Raw genomic sequence first — 16,487 nt, forward strand, 5'->3', positions numbered from 1 at the left:
GTTAACTGAGAAAGTTTCCTTAACATTTTCTTGTCTGGCCCATCCTAAACCTTTGATGCTTCTATCTAAGGGGAAGTCTGCTAGTAAGGGAAAGTAGAGAAGTGTCATAAACAGCTGATTGGCTTGATATTTTATGGATGTGTATTTTAGATCTATAATTTCATTTTATAAGCTACACCTTTAAATGCAGTTAACATTGTTAAGCAGCTGAGATTAATTAAATTTATAATTGCGGCTCCTTCCCCCAATACTTGTACTGAATTCTAGCAAAGAGCACCAACAATAACTGCTGATTTTCTACAGGAAGTAGAACAAATCCCCAGCCGTCCCAATCTTTTTCTCATCTCCAGTTCGATGCACAACCTTCCCATTCCCCACTTTAGCTGGAAACTATGAGAAAATATTCAAAAGCAATCTTGTTTCTTTTTAGTAAAACCTAACAGGAGACATTATAATCAAGAAATACTTTTGTAGGGGCCTGGCTGGTTTGGGCCAGTAGTTAGAGCACATGTGTCAAACACAAGGCCCGCGGGCCAAATCCGTCCCGCCAGGCCTTGCAATGTGGCCCGCACCGCGCTGTCATCACTGCACTCCGCTGCGTTTCCATCACAATGACAGTTTATGACTGTTCAGTAAACCATTCGGCCCGCGATTTAGGCTGGATTTTAGATTTTGGCCCCTTCTCTGATTGAGTTCGACACCCCTAAGTTAGAGCATCAACCTGAGGACTGAGGGGTCTCAGGTTGGATTTCTGGTCAAGAGCAAGTACCTGGGTTCCAAGTTTGATCCCTGTGCCTTGGTGGGGTGGGTGTGGGAGGCAACCAATGTATGTGTGTCTCTCATATATATATTTCTCTCTTCCTCCCTCTCTCTCTCTCTCTCTCTCTCTCTCTCTCTCTCTCTCTCTCTCTCTTTCTCTCTCTCTCTTCCTCCCCCTCCTCCTTCCACTCTCTAAATAGCAATGGAAAAAATATTCTTGGATGAGAATTAACAAAACAAACAAACAAAAAAGAAATATTTTTGTAGGGGATGAAGAGTGTCACACCACTTGATTCAAATGGTTCTTAAAAGCATGGCCTCCAGACCGGCCATGGTAATTGGTTAGATATGATTATTATAATTAGCTCCAACCTGAACCTACTGAACCAAAGACTGGGGTCCTCACTCATCATTTTAAAGTTCCCTGGTGTTTCAAATGTACGCTAAAGTTTAAGAAGAACGGCTTTTGGCTTTCTTAACGTTCTCCCTCTATTGTTCATCTCTCCGCTGTTCTCCTTTTTGCCCTGAGACCATCTCCTGCAATGGTCTCTGCGACTTCCAGTGGAGAAGTGAGAGTAAAAATCAGATTGCAGGAGATTTAAGATATAGAGGTAAGACAGTGAAAAGGGCTGGCATTTTATTCAAGAAATCCAGGTTTGCCCAGCTGGTGTTGCCCAGTGGTTGAGCTTCAACCTATAAACCAAGAGGTCAATTCCAGGTCAGGCCACATGCATGGGTTGCTGGCTTAATCCCCAGTGTAGGGCTTGCAGGGGGCAGCTGAGCAATGATTCTCTCTCATCATTAATATTTCTATCTATATCTCTTTCTTTTCATTCCTCTCTGAAATATATAGAAATCCAGGTTTAAGGAAAAGGTGAGAGAAGCATATCTATAGGAAGGTGTTGGGGGGATAGATGAAGGAGGTTCAGTTTAATGAAACCTCACAGAAGCTGAGCATGAAGTAACAGAAGGTTAAAATACGAAGAGGATTGTTCAGAAACACAATCCCTAAAATATACTTTAAAAGATCAGATAAAAAAAATTTTTTTAAATTGATAACAGCTCTCTATTTAATATGTTTTTCCTTTATAGCTCAAAAGAGGATATAAAAAGCCAAACAGAAAAAAAGCTACTTGAAAAAAAACAAACAAAACCCACAACTGACTATTACTCAAGAATTAAAAAATTAGCCTGGCTGGTGTGGTTCAGTGGTTGAGCACTGACTTATGAACCAGGAGGTCACAGTCCCTGGTCAGGGCACAGGCCTGGGTTGTAGGTACGATCCTTAGTGTGGGGCAGGAGGCAGAAGATCAATGATTCTCTTTCATCATTGATATTTCTCTCTCTCTCTACCTCTCAAGTCAATAAAAAAATATATTTTTAAAAAGAGATAAAAAATTACATATTTTTTTGGGGGAAAAAAAAAAAAAAAAAAAAGCCGGGACCACTGGTTTGGCTTAGTGGATAGAGCGTCGGCCTACGGACTGAAAGGTCCTGGGTTCGATTCCGGTCAAGGGCATGTACCTTGGTTGCGGGCACATCCCCAGTGGGGCGTGCGCAAGAGGCAGCTGATCGGTGATTCTCTCTCATTGATGTTTCTAATTCTCTCCCTCTTTCTTCCTCTCTGTGAAAAATCAATAAAAAAATTAAAAAAAACAAAAACAAAAAAGAAAAACACAGGATGCTCCCCTCTCCCCTCAGGGCACTCTTTTTTTTTTTTTTTATGTATTTTTATTGATTTCAGAGAGGAAGGGAGAAGGTAGAGAGATAGAAACATCAATGATGAGAGAGGATCACCGATTGGCTGCCTCCTGCACGCTGCCCACTGGGGAACAAGTCCAAAACCCAGGCATGCGCTCCTGACTGGAATGGAACCTGGGACCCCTCAGTCCGTAGGCTGACGCTTTATCCACTGAGACAAAAACATCACTGAGAGAGAAACATTGATTAGCTCCCTCCTGCACACCTCCTGCTGGGGATGTGCCTGCAACCAAGGTACATGCCCTTGACTGGAATCAAACCTGGGACCCCCCAGTCCACAGGCCGACGCTCTATCCACTGAGCCAAACCAGCCAGGCAGGACACTTTTTGAAGAAGAAAAATTCAGAAAACAAAAAGGGGTCCCAGGTTTGATCCCTAGTCAGGGGGTGTACAGGAGACAATCGATCAATGATTCTCTCTTTCTCCCGCTTCCTTCCTTTCTGAAATCAATAAAAATATATTTAAATGAATGAATGAATTAATAAAACAAACAAACAAACAAACAAACAAAAGTAATGCCTACTATCATGGAAAGATTAACAGCCTTGCCACCTTGCCAACTTTCCCATGCCTATAATTCCTACGTCCCCATGTAGTCTTTGTCCTCCCGTCCTACCCAATATATGCAGCTGGCTTATGGTGGGATAGAGAGCAGGTTTTTGTGGGTGACCTGCTGCTTTCCCATACTGCTGGCAGTGTTGTAATAAGTGATCATATATGATTCAACCTTCCTCTTCTTAACTGGCTCAAATAAGGCAGGCAGCCTGGACCCATTGGTTGTCCTGTTACAGTACCTTGGCACAATTGAATTATTTTAAGGTGTTTGAGAAAACAGCAGGAGCAGGAAAGTCTGTCTTCCTCTGACCATCTCCCCTGAGGCAGGTCATAAAATCCTCAGGTTATCCAAAACCGGTTTGGCAGAGCTTCGGTCTGCAGACTGAAGGGTCCCAGATTCGATTCCGATCAAGGGCATGTACATTGGTTGCAGGCACATCCCCAGTGGGGGGTGTGCAGGAGGCAGCTGATCAATGATTCTCTCTCACCAATGTTTCTAACTCTCTATCCCTTCTCCCCTCCTCTCTGTAAAATATCAATAATAAAAAAAAAATCCCCACGTTAGAGAGGCCCTGCCCATACCTGAAGGACAGAGCATCCTTATCTTCAAGACGGAGGGACACTAAGAAGCCAAACGGGCCTTGCTCAGTTTCCCAGTTTTCTGTACTTAGTGCATACTCTTTGTTTTGTTATATCTTTTCACAACTCCTCATTGATTTTTAATTTTAGACTCTGTCAGAGACTTTAACATGGTCAAGGAAAATGTTTTTCTTACCTACACTGCATTCACATGCCCTATCTTTTTATATCTGCTTCATCAGTCCCTTTGATAAGATGGTTATGAGAGCCAAAATTGAAGTTTGAGGAAGGGTGTCTCTCTCCCCACCCCCGTCCTCCCCCAAACCCAAACACAAGGTACATGCCCTTGACCAGAATCGAACCTGGGACCTTTCAGTCCATAGACTGACGCTCTATCCACTGAGTCAAACTGGTTTCGGCTGTGGATATTTTTTTCCATTGATTTTTAGAGAGAGTGGAAGGGAGAGGGAGAGACAGAGAGAAACACTGATGTGAGAGAAACACATCCATTGGTTGCCTTCTGTATGCCCTCAACTAGGGCCAGGAGCCTGCAATGGAGGTACGTGTCCTTGACTGGGATGGAACTCCAGACCCTTCAGTCCTCAGGCTGACTGGACCATATAAGTTCACTTATATGTGGAATCTAAAGAACAAAATCTAATGAACAAACAAAACAAAAACAAACTCATAGATACAGAGAATTAACAGGATTGTCAGATAGGAGGAGAGTTGGGGGGTAGGTGAAAAAGAGAAGAGATTAAGAAATACAAATTGGTAGCTACAAAATAGTCACTGGGATATAAAGTACAACATAGGAAATAGTCACTAGTATTGTAATACATGCTCTACCTGGAATCGAAGCTGGGACCTTTTGGTCCGCAAGCGGATACTCTATCCACTAGCACAGTGCTTGGCAAACTCATTAGTCAACAGAGCCAAATATCAACAGTATAACAATTTAAATATATATATATATATATATATATATATATACTTTAATGATTTATTACAGAGTGGAAGGTAGAGGAATAGAGAGTTAGAAACATTGATGAGAGAGAAACATTGATCAGCTACCTCCTACACATCCTCTACTGGGGATGTGCCCGCAACCAAGGTACATGCCCTTGACCGGAATTGAACCCGGGACCTTCCAGTCCTCAGGCTGACGCTTTATCCACTGAGCCAAACCGGTTTTGTCAACAGTACAATGATTGAAATTTCTTTTGAGAGCCAAATATTTTACTTATTTTTATGTATTTTTATTAATTTCTTTATTGATTAAGTTATCACATATTTGTCCTCAACCGCCCATTCCAAACCCTCCCTCCCTCATACACCTACCCCCTATTGTCCTTGACCACTGGTTAGGCTCATATGTGTGCACATAAGTCCTTTGATTGATCTCTCCCTTTTATTCCCACTCTCCCTTTGAGGTCCAACAGTCTGACCCATGGCTCCTTATCTCTGGGTCTGTTCTTGTTCATCAGTCTATGTTGTTCACTATTTCCCTTAGATGAGTGAGATCATGTCCTACTGGAAACATAAGAATAAAAAATGATGCTGAAACCAGTTTGGCTCCGTGGATAGAGCGTCGGCCTGCACACTGAAAGGTCCCAGGTTTTATTCCAGTCAAGGGCATGTACATTGGTTGCGGGCACATCCCAGTAGGGGTGTGCAAGAGGCAGCTGATCAATGTTTCTCTCTCATCTATGTTTCTAACTCTCTATCCCTCTTCCTTCCTTTCTAAAAAATCAATAAAATATATTAAAAATAAAAATAAAAAAGAATAAAAAATGAGACAAGCAATAATCGTTATGCTGAAAGGCATATGAATCAGTCTGTAGTGAGGGTTTTTTTCTGGGCCACCAGTTCTTTTGAGACCCAATTACAATGTCAAACAGTTCCTTATGTGTATATGTCAGCAATGATATTTCAGTTCTGGATGGACAAATGGTGGAGGGCCAAATTTTTTAAACGTAAACTTCTAACTCCACTTTTTCAAAATAGACCTGCCCAGGCCATAGTATTCTGTGGAAGAGCCACACTCAGGGGGCCAAAGAGCTGCATGTGGCTCATGAACCGCAGTTTTCCAACCACTGCACTAGGGCAGGGGTTCTCAACCTTTCTAATGCCACAACCCTTCAATAGAGTTCCTCATGTTGTGCTGACCCCCCAACCATAACATTATTTTTGTTGCTACTTCATAACTGTAATTTTGCTTCTGTTATGAATCAATGTAAATATCTATGTTTTCCGATGGTCTTAGGTGACCCTGAGAGGGTAGGGCAGAGCTATCCTCCATTTTGTATAACTGGACCCTAGCCCTCACCCAACCAATCAGGGTCAGCCGAAGCAGTGACATCACCACCCGTATAAAACCCCTAGACTTGTCGAAGTCTGCGCTCTGGTCCGCCATGCTGTCGGCATGAGTAAGACAGAGCCCATGTTAGCATGGAAGAGGCTCTCTTATGAATTGCATTGGACTCGGTTCCCTGCTGGTCCTTGGGGATCATGGAATCTCGGCACAACAACCCTGCTGGCAGTTCTCAATCTGTGGGTTGCGACTGACCCACAGGCTGAGAACTGCTGCTGTAGAGAACCTCTGGTGTAGAATGGTTTATAACTGCCATTCTCTGAGATTTTGCTTCCCTGCTACAGTTGACAAAGTTTGGCTCAAGTAAACGCAACAATTCTTCACAGGTTTTGAAAGGGAAATCCAGATTTGTATTAATTTCCAGCCCTTGAGAGCCTAAGACCAACAGAAAACACAGATATTTACATTACGATTCATAACAGTAGCAAAATTACAGTTATGAAGTAGCAACGAAAATAATTTTATGGTTGGGGGTCACCACAACATGAGGAACTGTATTAAAGGGACATGGCAGCCCTGGCTGGTTTGGCTCAGGGGGTAGAGCTTTGGCCTGCGGAATGAAGGGTCCCAGGTTCGATTCTGGTCAAGGGCACATGCCTGGGTTGTGGGCTTGATCCCCAGTGGGGGGCATGCAGGATGTAGCCGATTGATTATTTTTTCCCATCACTGATATTTCTATTTCTCTCCCTCTCCCTTCCTCTCTGAAATCAATAAAAATATATAATTTTTTAAAAAGGGTCATGGCATTAGAAAGATTGATGACCTAGGTTATAGAATTAAAAAAAATTAAAAGCAGTTTATGGCAGGTAGTCACATCCTAGCTAGAATCTTCCCTGACAAAAGCCAATCTTTACCTTAACTAAGCCTGTCTACTAGTATTGTCTTTGTGCCTACAATAACATTCCTTTGGAATATGAGGGCAACTATCCTTTTTCCAAACCTCTTAGGGCAGTGGTCAGCAAACTGCGGCTCTTTGACCCCTTGAGTGTGGCTCTTCCACAAAATACCACGTGCGTGTGGGCGCACACGTCCAGTGCGATCGAAACTGCATGGCTCATGTGCAGAAGTCGGTTTTCGGCTCTCAAAAGAAATTTCAATCATTGTATTATAGATATTTGGCTCTGTTGACTAAGGATTTTGCCAACCACTGCCTAAGGGCAATGCACCAGGCATAGACCATAAATCCTCTCATTGTATTGTTATCATGCTAATTGTTGGCTGTTAACTATCCAGTACCCACCTATGTCTGTCTTTTTACTTTTCATCCAATCCCAGAGGTTTCCCCTCTCTGCTTTCTCCCATCTCCCTAATCTATAACCAATGTAATATATTAAATGAGGTTTATAAATGCCATTCTCTTTGAGATTTTGCTTCCCAGCTACAGTTAACAACAGTTTGGCTCACATAAACGCAACAATTCTTTATAGGGTTTTGCACCTTTCTTACAAAGGGAAATCCAGATTTGTATTAATTTCCAGCCCTTGAAGGAGGGATACAATTAAGTAAAACCTCAAACCAGAAGAGAAAGGACCCTCGGTCCCTCCAGTGACAAAACAGGAAGGCAAAAAGTGAAATCTCTAAGCATGAAAACTGTCAACTACGCACAGAAGGTGGAGCCCCGAGACTCATTTCCGGGACCTGGCAGCCAGGATCCACTTGGGATAGACAGGACTAGGAGCCTGCACAGGTTTCCTACCAATGTTTTTCCCATCAAAAAACGTCAGAGCAGGAAGAAAATAACAAAAAGACAAGGAAGTTTTAAAACTGTAGTCGAAGCTAACTTCTGTGAGAGTGACTTTCTAGCAAATGTGCCCTCCGGGAATGTTAAACAGAGAAATGAATGGGCGTGACCTCCCTGAGGTGAAGGCGGGTGGAGGGGGGGTGGGGAGGGGGGGGGAAAGGCTTAAATCAGAGAAGGCACCTTTAAAATGCGGACCTGCCCCGAGAGGGGACCTAAGGGCCTCAGGAATCTCAGGCTCCACTTTCTCTCTTATCTGTGGCCCCACCTTTCCTCTCCAGGTGCCTTTTTTAGATTAGAAATCTTTTCACTCCTCTGCGCGCCTGGCTCGTCTCGCTTCTCTCGCTTCTCGTCTGGTGGAGAGAGCCGCAGGCAAAAATCCAAGTTTTGATCTCACAGAGCGTCCCTTCTGGTGGGAACTGACGACGACAAATCATAGATCCAAAATATAGGGTCTGGCCCTAGCTGCTTTGGCTCAATGGATAGAGCGTTAGCCTGCGGACTGAAGGGTCCCGGGTTCAATTCCAGCCAAGGGCACATGCCTGGGTCGCAGGCTCAATCCCCAGTAGGGGCCATTCAAGAAGCAGCTCGTCAATGATTCTCTCTCTTCATTGCTGTTTCTCTTACTCTCTCCCTCTTCCTCTCTGAAATCAATAAAAATATTGGTATATAACAAAACAAAATATAGGGTCTGTCTGTGAAAAGTATTGCAAAGAGGGGGGAACCTTGGGGAGGGAGACAGGAGGCCCTTGTGTTGGAACACTGTCGCAGACCCTGGGTTAATGACTCACTGGAGGTGTTACCCTCCACGGCTCTCTGACCCCTTCAGTCCTGGCGGCCCCACCCTTGGATGCCCTTCGAGCCGCAGCCCGCGGAGCCTGGAGCTGTCCCAGCAGGAGATTCCCTCGGGCTTCCAGGGCCTTTTGTCCTCCTGGAGGCGACAGGCAGGGTGGGCCGAGCTGAGTGTGGGCCCCACCCCACCCCGCCCCCGCCTACAGTGGCCTTCCTTTCTGGGGATCCACCCTCGTTCTTGGAATTCCACAGTGAAGACTCAGTATTCCCAGGAGTGGGATCTCGCCTCTATTATGAATTATTTAATGTCCTATTGGAAAACATGGGATGACTTTGCAATGTGACAGCCCGCTGGAGAGCAGCGTTGCAGGCCATGGTTCAGGGGCAGAGGGAGGTGTGAGGGACAGATTTCTCAGTTTTCGGTTTGCGTCCTAGATTAGCCGGCTAACTAGTCAGTTAGGTTTATCAGCACAGAATAGCAAGTAATGTCAGCCTTCACAGGCGGTGTAAGGAGATTTCATGAAAGACTTGTTCCTCTAGTTACTGGGTGCCATAGAACCAACAGCAATGCGATTGGGGGGCACTAAGTGGCTCTGGGGACCCAGGGCAGAGAGGAAAGGACTGCCTGGTGCCTGTTGTTTTTCTCACTTTCTGCCCTGCCTTTGCTTTTGGAGAATCCACAGTTTAGCCTGTGGACAAAAAAGCAGGGGCTCTGGCCAAAACCGGTTTGGCTCAGTCAAGCATCGGCCTGCGGACTGAAGGGGTCCTGGGTTCGATTCTGGTCAAGGGCATCCCTGGTGGGGGGTGTGCAGGAGGCAGCTGGTTGATATTTCTCTCTCATGGATGTTTCTAGCTCTCTATCCCTCTCCTTTCCTCTCTGTAAAAAAAAAATCAATAAAATATATATTTTTAAAAAGCAGGGGTTCTGTTATAGGCAGCGGGAACTGCACCAGGTGTCTGACCGCTGGTGTCAGACCAGACCTGGGGGCCGCAATCTCCGTACTTGGGTTCTGGCTAAGAAAAGAATTCAGGGCCAAGACTCAATGTCGCTAGATACTTATTAGGCAAGTCAAGAGAGAGCACACTGGGAGACAAGTGTCCAGCGGGTGGCTCAGAGACCTGCCCTGGGGAGTGGGCTAAGGGCTCCTTTTTAAAAAAATATATTTTATTGATTTTTTTTACAGAGAGGATGAAAGAGGGACAGAGAGTTAGAAACATCGATGAGAGACAATCATCGATCAGCTGCCTCTTGTACACCCCCCACCGGGGATGTGCCTGAAACTAAGGTACACGCCCTTGACCAGAATCGAACCTGGTACCTTTCAGTCCGCAGGCCAATGCTCTATCCATTGAGCCAAACCTGTCTTGGCCTAAGGGCTCCTTTTAACACCTCGAAGGGAAGTAAGGTACCGGCTTTCTCTTGTATGGGAGTGAGATGGGGCTTTCCTCAAGTCCCCCTGTCATATATATATATATATAATATATTATATATATATATATATATATATATATATATATATATATATATATATATATATATATATTATATTATATATATATATTTTACAGAGAGGAAGAGAGAGGGAAAGAGAGTAGAAATATCAATGAGCGGGAATCATCTGCCTCTTGCACACCCCGCACTGGAGATGTGCCCGCAACCAAAGTACATGCTCTTGACTGGAATCAAACCTGGGACCTTTCAGTATGCAGGTCAATGCTCTATCCACTGAGCCAAACCGGTTTCGGCCAGCCTCCTTGTCTTTAAGGGTGTGGGTCTACCACATGATTTCACCACATGCCTGGGGAGAAGAGGTCAGGAGAATCCCACCAGTGAGACGGGAGGCCTTCTAGGGTGGAGAGGGCATCTCAGGGGTGAGGTCCTGATTAACAATACTTATCTCCAATACTTGCCCTACCAGTTTTTTCCATTGCGAGGTGTTGGGGCATTTGTCCTGGTGACCTTCTGTCACGGGCCCATGGTCCTTGCTCTGCCCATGTCTGTCTAACTACAACCGCCCCCCCCCCCCCAATAGTTCTATGGAAAGTAATGTCACGGGCTGATCATAAATTCCTAACTGGGCGGGACGTGATGGAGAGCCATGCACCCCCGCATGTACCTTTTGTCAGTGAAAGGTTTTAAGCTGGCCCTGTCCATTATTCTTCTGAGTCTAGGTGAACACACCTTAGAAACACCAAAACTATTCTCCCTCAGCGTGGGTATTAACCCTCATAGTCTTGTAAATGATCCTGTAATCCAGTCCTCACCTGGCTTTTCACCACCTAAAAGCAATCTACCTTATGTTCCCTCCTTAATTTCAAATACGTAAAAGAAGCTGCAGAACTGTTATTCTCTGGAGCATTTGAGATCTTGCTCCCAAGCATATGCTGTCAGTTTGACCCAAATAAACCTTTTCTTTCTTTTTTTACCATTTAAAATTAATTTATTAAAACTTTTTTTCCCCACAGCCGGTGTTGCTCAGTGGTTGAGCAACGTCCTAGGACACAGGAGGTCACAGTTGGATTCCCAGTGTGGGCACATGCCCAGGTTGAAGGCCCGATCCCCAGTGGGGGCGTGCAGGAGGCAGCAATGATTCTCATCACTTATGTCTCTCTCTCTCTCTCTCTCTCTCTCTCTCTCTCTCTCTCTCTCTCTCTCTCCCTCCCTCCCTCCCTCCCTTTTTCTCTCTCTCCCTTCCTCTCTGAAATCTATATATATAAAACCTAATATACAAATAGACCGAACAGTGGAACAAACGAACAACCAGTCACTATGACATGCACTGACCACCAGGGGGCTCATGTGGAACACAGGGGGGCACCAGTGGCTGTCATGGGGTGATCCCTTAAAAAGGTTAGGGAATATGTGCTGTGGGGGGAAGGGAGGGAATGGCTTGGGCCCAATTGATTTCAGAAAGAGGAATGGAGAGGGAGAGAGAGAGAGAAACATCAATGAGAGAAACATCGATAGGCTGCCTCCTGCACAGCCCATATTGGGAATGGAATAAAAAATCTGGAACTGTGCCCTGACTGAGGATCGAACTGTGACCTTCCTGCTCATGTAACTGCGCTTAACCAATTGAGTCACACCAGTCGGGCCTTTCTTTGATTTTTTATTTTTACTTAATGATTTTAAAGAGAGAAAGGGAAAGAGACATTGATTTGTTTGTTCCACTTATGCATTCATTGTTGCTTCTTGTAAGTACCCTGACAGGAGTTTGAACCCGCAACCTTGGCATATTGGGACAATGCTCTAACCAACTGAGCCACAGGGACAGGGCCTCATATCCCAAATTCTTAAAATAATGCCTGGCATAAATATTTGTTGAGTGGATGAGTAAAATCATTAGTATATTGGAAGATAGATGCTATGAACAAAATATAACAGGGGAAAAGGGAATGCAGATTGTGGGAGAGGTACAAGTTGGAAATTAGAATGGCAAGGATAAGCTTTAAGGAGAAGGTGAAGGGTGTGTAAAGGCTGGAAGGAGGTCAGGAAGTCAGATATGGGGACATCTGGCAAGAGTTTTCCCAGCAGAGGGAGCAGCTAGTACATGAAGAATTGCAGGAGCAGCAAAACCAGTGTCTGGAGCAGAGTGAGTAGGCACTGACTTGTCCTCTGAGTGAAACAAAGAGAGCCAATGGAGGGTTTTGAGCAGATGAGTGAATGTGTTCACTGACATTTTAAAAGAATTTGGATGAAGAGCAACTAGGTCGGGAGCGACAGTGACCAGACCCGGAGCAGCTGGTTATGGAACGAATCAGAGCAACAGAGGCCAGGCCCGAAGCAGCCAGGCTTGGAACAGCTTGCTCCTCGCCTGCCCCTGCCCCAAGGCTGCCTCTCAGACATGGCTGGAAACTTTTGTGGGAACTTGAGGGTCTGCTGAATCAAGTGATGAAGGCTTAGATCTGGATGTGTTGAGTTAGTATAGTGCTGGGGTGTTGATCTGTGAGTGCCTTGGGTGGGGCCTGGATGAGGCTGGTTGACCTATTTGGAAATGTCTTTTGTGTGAAATGTATCATTGGGCATGTGGAGGTATTATTGATATGAGAAAATGCTAAGTAACTGACTTACTATCTGAAAAGGGATTTACTATCGGGGAAAGGGAGGGAGGAAGAGACTGAACATAAACTGTGCACCTATGGATGAGGACAATGGGGGATGGGGAGGGGGCGGAGGGTGGGGTGGGAACCTGGTGGAGGGGGGAAGAAATGAGGATCCTTTGTAATAATATGAACAATAAAGATTGATTTAAAAAAAAAATAAAAATAAAAATAAAAGAATTTGGATGATACCCTAGCTGGTTTTGCTCAGTGGATAGAGCCTTAGCCTGCAAACCAAAGGGTCCAAGATTCAATTCCAGTCATGGGTACATACCTAGGTTGTGGGCTCGATCCCAAATAGGGGGCATTCAGGAGGCAGCCAATCAATGATTCTCTCTCATCATTGTTTCTCTCTCTCTCCCTCTCCCTTCCTCTCTGCAATCAATAATTAAAAAAAAAAATATATATATATATATATATAAAAGAATTTGCGTGATGTGTTAAACAGACAAATTAATAGGAGAAAAGCATACATAAGGAAATGAAGACCCGAAGAAACAATTTGGCTGCAGTACTTTTATACTAAAGTTGATGGCAGACATATGATGGTTAGGGTGCATGAGGAAAGTGTGGGGAAAATTTAGAAAGGCCTGTTCATTCAGATTCTTCTTGGCGTTCCGTTGTCATCGGAGATAAGGGTGCTCATTTCCTCCAGGTATAGGGAGGGCTTCTCTCTCATGAGGGTTTTATGACCTGTTTTTGGGGAAATTGGGAGGAGGTCAGAGTAACCATCCTGCTTCTGCCATTTCCCCTTCAAATTCCTTTTACTCAAAATATTCAATCTGCAAAAATGCCATATTTTGGGGAGTGTGTCCTTTTTAAAAAAAATATATCTGTTTTTATTGATTTCAGAGAAAGGGAGGGAGAGGGAGAGAGAGAGAAACATCAGTGATGAGGGAGAATCATCATTGGGCTGCATCCTGCAAACCCCCTACTGGGTATTGAGTCTCAAACCCACCTACTGGTTATGGGTTAACACTCAACCACTGAGTCACATGAACCAGGCTAGGGGAATATGTTTTGAACCCTATTACCATATAGCAACTTATAAATAGCTTACAGTATATATCTTAAGTATATGTGTGTATGACATAATGGCTTATGAGATAGGGACAAGACTCCCAGGAAGTGTTAATATACATAATAAACAAGAGACTTGTGATACATAGTTAGAATTCATTAAATGTGCTAAATATTAAGTTAACCTGTAAGACATATTTAAAAATATTTTAAAAATTTATTTCAGAGAGGGAGAGAGAGATAGAAACACCAAAGATGAGAGAGAATCACTGATCGGCTGCCTCTTGCATGCCCCTCATTGGGGATTGAGCCCACAGCTCGCCATGTGACCTGACCGGGAATCAAACTGTAACCTCCTGGTTCATAGGTTAATGCTCAACCACTGAGCCTCACTGGCCAGGCAAACTGTAAGACATATTAAAAGTGATAGAATAGCCGAAACCGGTTTGGCTCAGTGGATAGAGCGTCAGCTTGGGGACTGAAAGGTCCTGGGTTCGATTCCGGTCAAGGGCATGTACCTTGGTTGTGGGCATATCCCCGGTAGGGGGTGTGCAGGAGGCAGCTGATCGATGACTCTCTCTCATCGATGTTTCTAGCTCTCTCTCTCTCTCCCTTCCTCTCTGTACAAAATCAATAAAATATATTTTTAAAAAAAGTGATAGAATAAATGGAATATATGATGGAACAAACAAAAGTGTTACTTATAGTTACACTCTTATACTCTAACCAACTGAGCTACCCACATAGGGATGGAAATTTAAAAATATATATATTTTATAGATTTTTTACAGAGAGGAAGGGAGAGAGATAGAGAGAGAGAAACATCAATCAGCTGCCTCCTGCACACCCCCTACTGGGGCTGTGCTGGAAACCAAGGTACATGCCCTTGACCAGAATTGAACCTGGGACCCTTTAGTCAGCAGGCTGACTCTCTATTCACTGAACCAAACCAATTAGAGCTGGAAATTTTTACACTTATTGTTGAAGGGGATGGAAAGACCAAGTATACATAGAAATCATGATAACTCTAGGCTGACAGCTATGTCATCCTCAGTTGGTAACCCATTGATGACACCCATTATGGTTCCATTCTGTTCTCTCTTGGGCTCTGCCCCAGCAGGCTAAATGATAGCTGACAGTTCAAGTACATGTTGGCTCCAGGCATCTGCTGAGTCTCCTTGCTCAAAGGTCAACTGTGGTCCTCCCATCAGTGGAAAAGCTGGTGTAGCTGAGAGTGAGAGTGAGAGACATGTGAACACTCAGTAACTTAGGCTTCAAGTAGTGTGGTCCTTCCACCCTACTTTCCTCCCCAAAGTGTTTTAAATGGCTCCATCTCTTTTACCTTGATTCTCACTCTGCTTCCAGTTGATTTGATAAATGTGATTTGAACATCTTAACTTGGCTTGTGAGCCTTTCTGTCCTGTGGTTTCTTGGATAGCATGGCTGGAGGCTGCCATTGCATCAAGTGAATATCCCACACCATAGGATGTAAATTGTACAATTTTTATTCACTTATTTTCATATATGTTTTTATTGACTTTAGAGAGAGGGAGGGAGAGGGGGAGAGAGAGAAACATCAATGTGAGAAACATTTGTCAGTTGCCTCTGGTACACACCCAGACTGGGGAGTGAACCAGAAACCTGGGCATGTGCTCTGACCAGAAATCAAACCAGCAACCATTTGGTTCACAGGATAACACTCAACCAACTGAGCCTTAGTGGCCAGGGCATTGTACAACTTTTTATTTATTTTTGTATAATATATTTTTATTGATTTCAGATAGGAAGGGAAAGAGATAGCTATATACATTAATAATGAGAGAGAATCATTGATTGGCTGCCTCCTACGTGCCCCCAATTGGGGATTGATCCCACAACCTGGGCATATTCCCTTGACTGGAATTGAACCTGGGAACCTTTAGTCCACAGACCAACACTCTATTCACTGAGCCAAACTGGCTAGGGCCATTGCTTTTGACTTTCTAATTTGGGTTGAGAGTCCAAATTTACAATAATTTTGTTTGTAGAACCTTAAAAGAATATCTAATTTAACTCTGTGATTTTTTGGTAAAGAAAGGGAGGCCCAAATTGGTTAGCCTTTTATAACATCTCAGACCATTCAAATTCTTCTTTAAAAAAATAATTAAAAAAATAATTTCAGGCCTGTCTGGGTAGCAAAATTGGTTAGAGTTTCGTCCTTATATGATGAGTGTTTGGGTTAGATAACTGGTCAGGGCACATACAAGAATCAATTAATGAAAGCATAAATAAGTGTAACAATAAGTTAATATTTCCCTCTCTCTCTCTCAAATAAATAGAAGAAATAAATTAATTAAAACAATGTATAAAACTTCCATGCCTGAATATCCTATATAATAAAAGCCTAATATGCAAATCGACCAAACAGCAGAACAACTGTTCGCTATGATGCACACTGACCACCAGGGGGCAGACATTCAACGCAAGAGTTGCCCCCGCCTGTAGGCCCCAGGGCAGCCAAAGTAGGTGCCAGTGAGGAGCCCCATCATTGCCCCGCCAGTCACCCCACAGATTGGCTCTGATTGCCAGCCAGGCCTAGTGACCCTACCCATGCATGAATTTCGTGCACCGAGGCTCTAGTATATCATAAAAGACTGAGTGAATTGCCCAAGATTACATGGCCATTGGATGAACCTAATTAACTCAGATCCCCTGACTCCTGATTTGGTGTTGTGTGTGTGTTTTTTTTGTGTGTGTGCTTTTTTTTCTGTATTAGGTGACTGCACACTCTCAATTATTGCTTTTTTCCCCTTGATCAAGCTTGACTTT

The sequence above is a fragment of the Pipistrellus kuhlii genome, unplaced genomic scaffold (assembly GCF_014108245.1).
Source record: "Pipistrellus kuhlii isolate mPipKuh1 unplaced genomic scaffold, mPipKuh1.p scaffold_m20_p_3, whole genome shotgun sequence".
NCBI classification, from domain to species: domain Eukaryota; kingdom Metazoa; phylum Chordata; class Mammalia; order Chiroptera; family Vespertilionidae; genus Pipistrellus; species Pipistrellus kuhlii.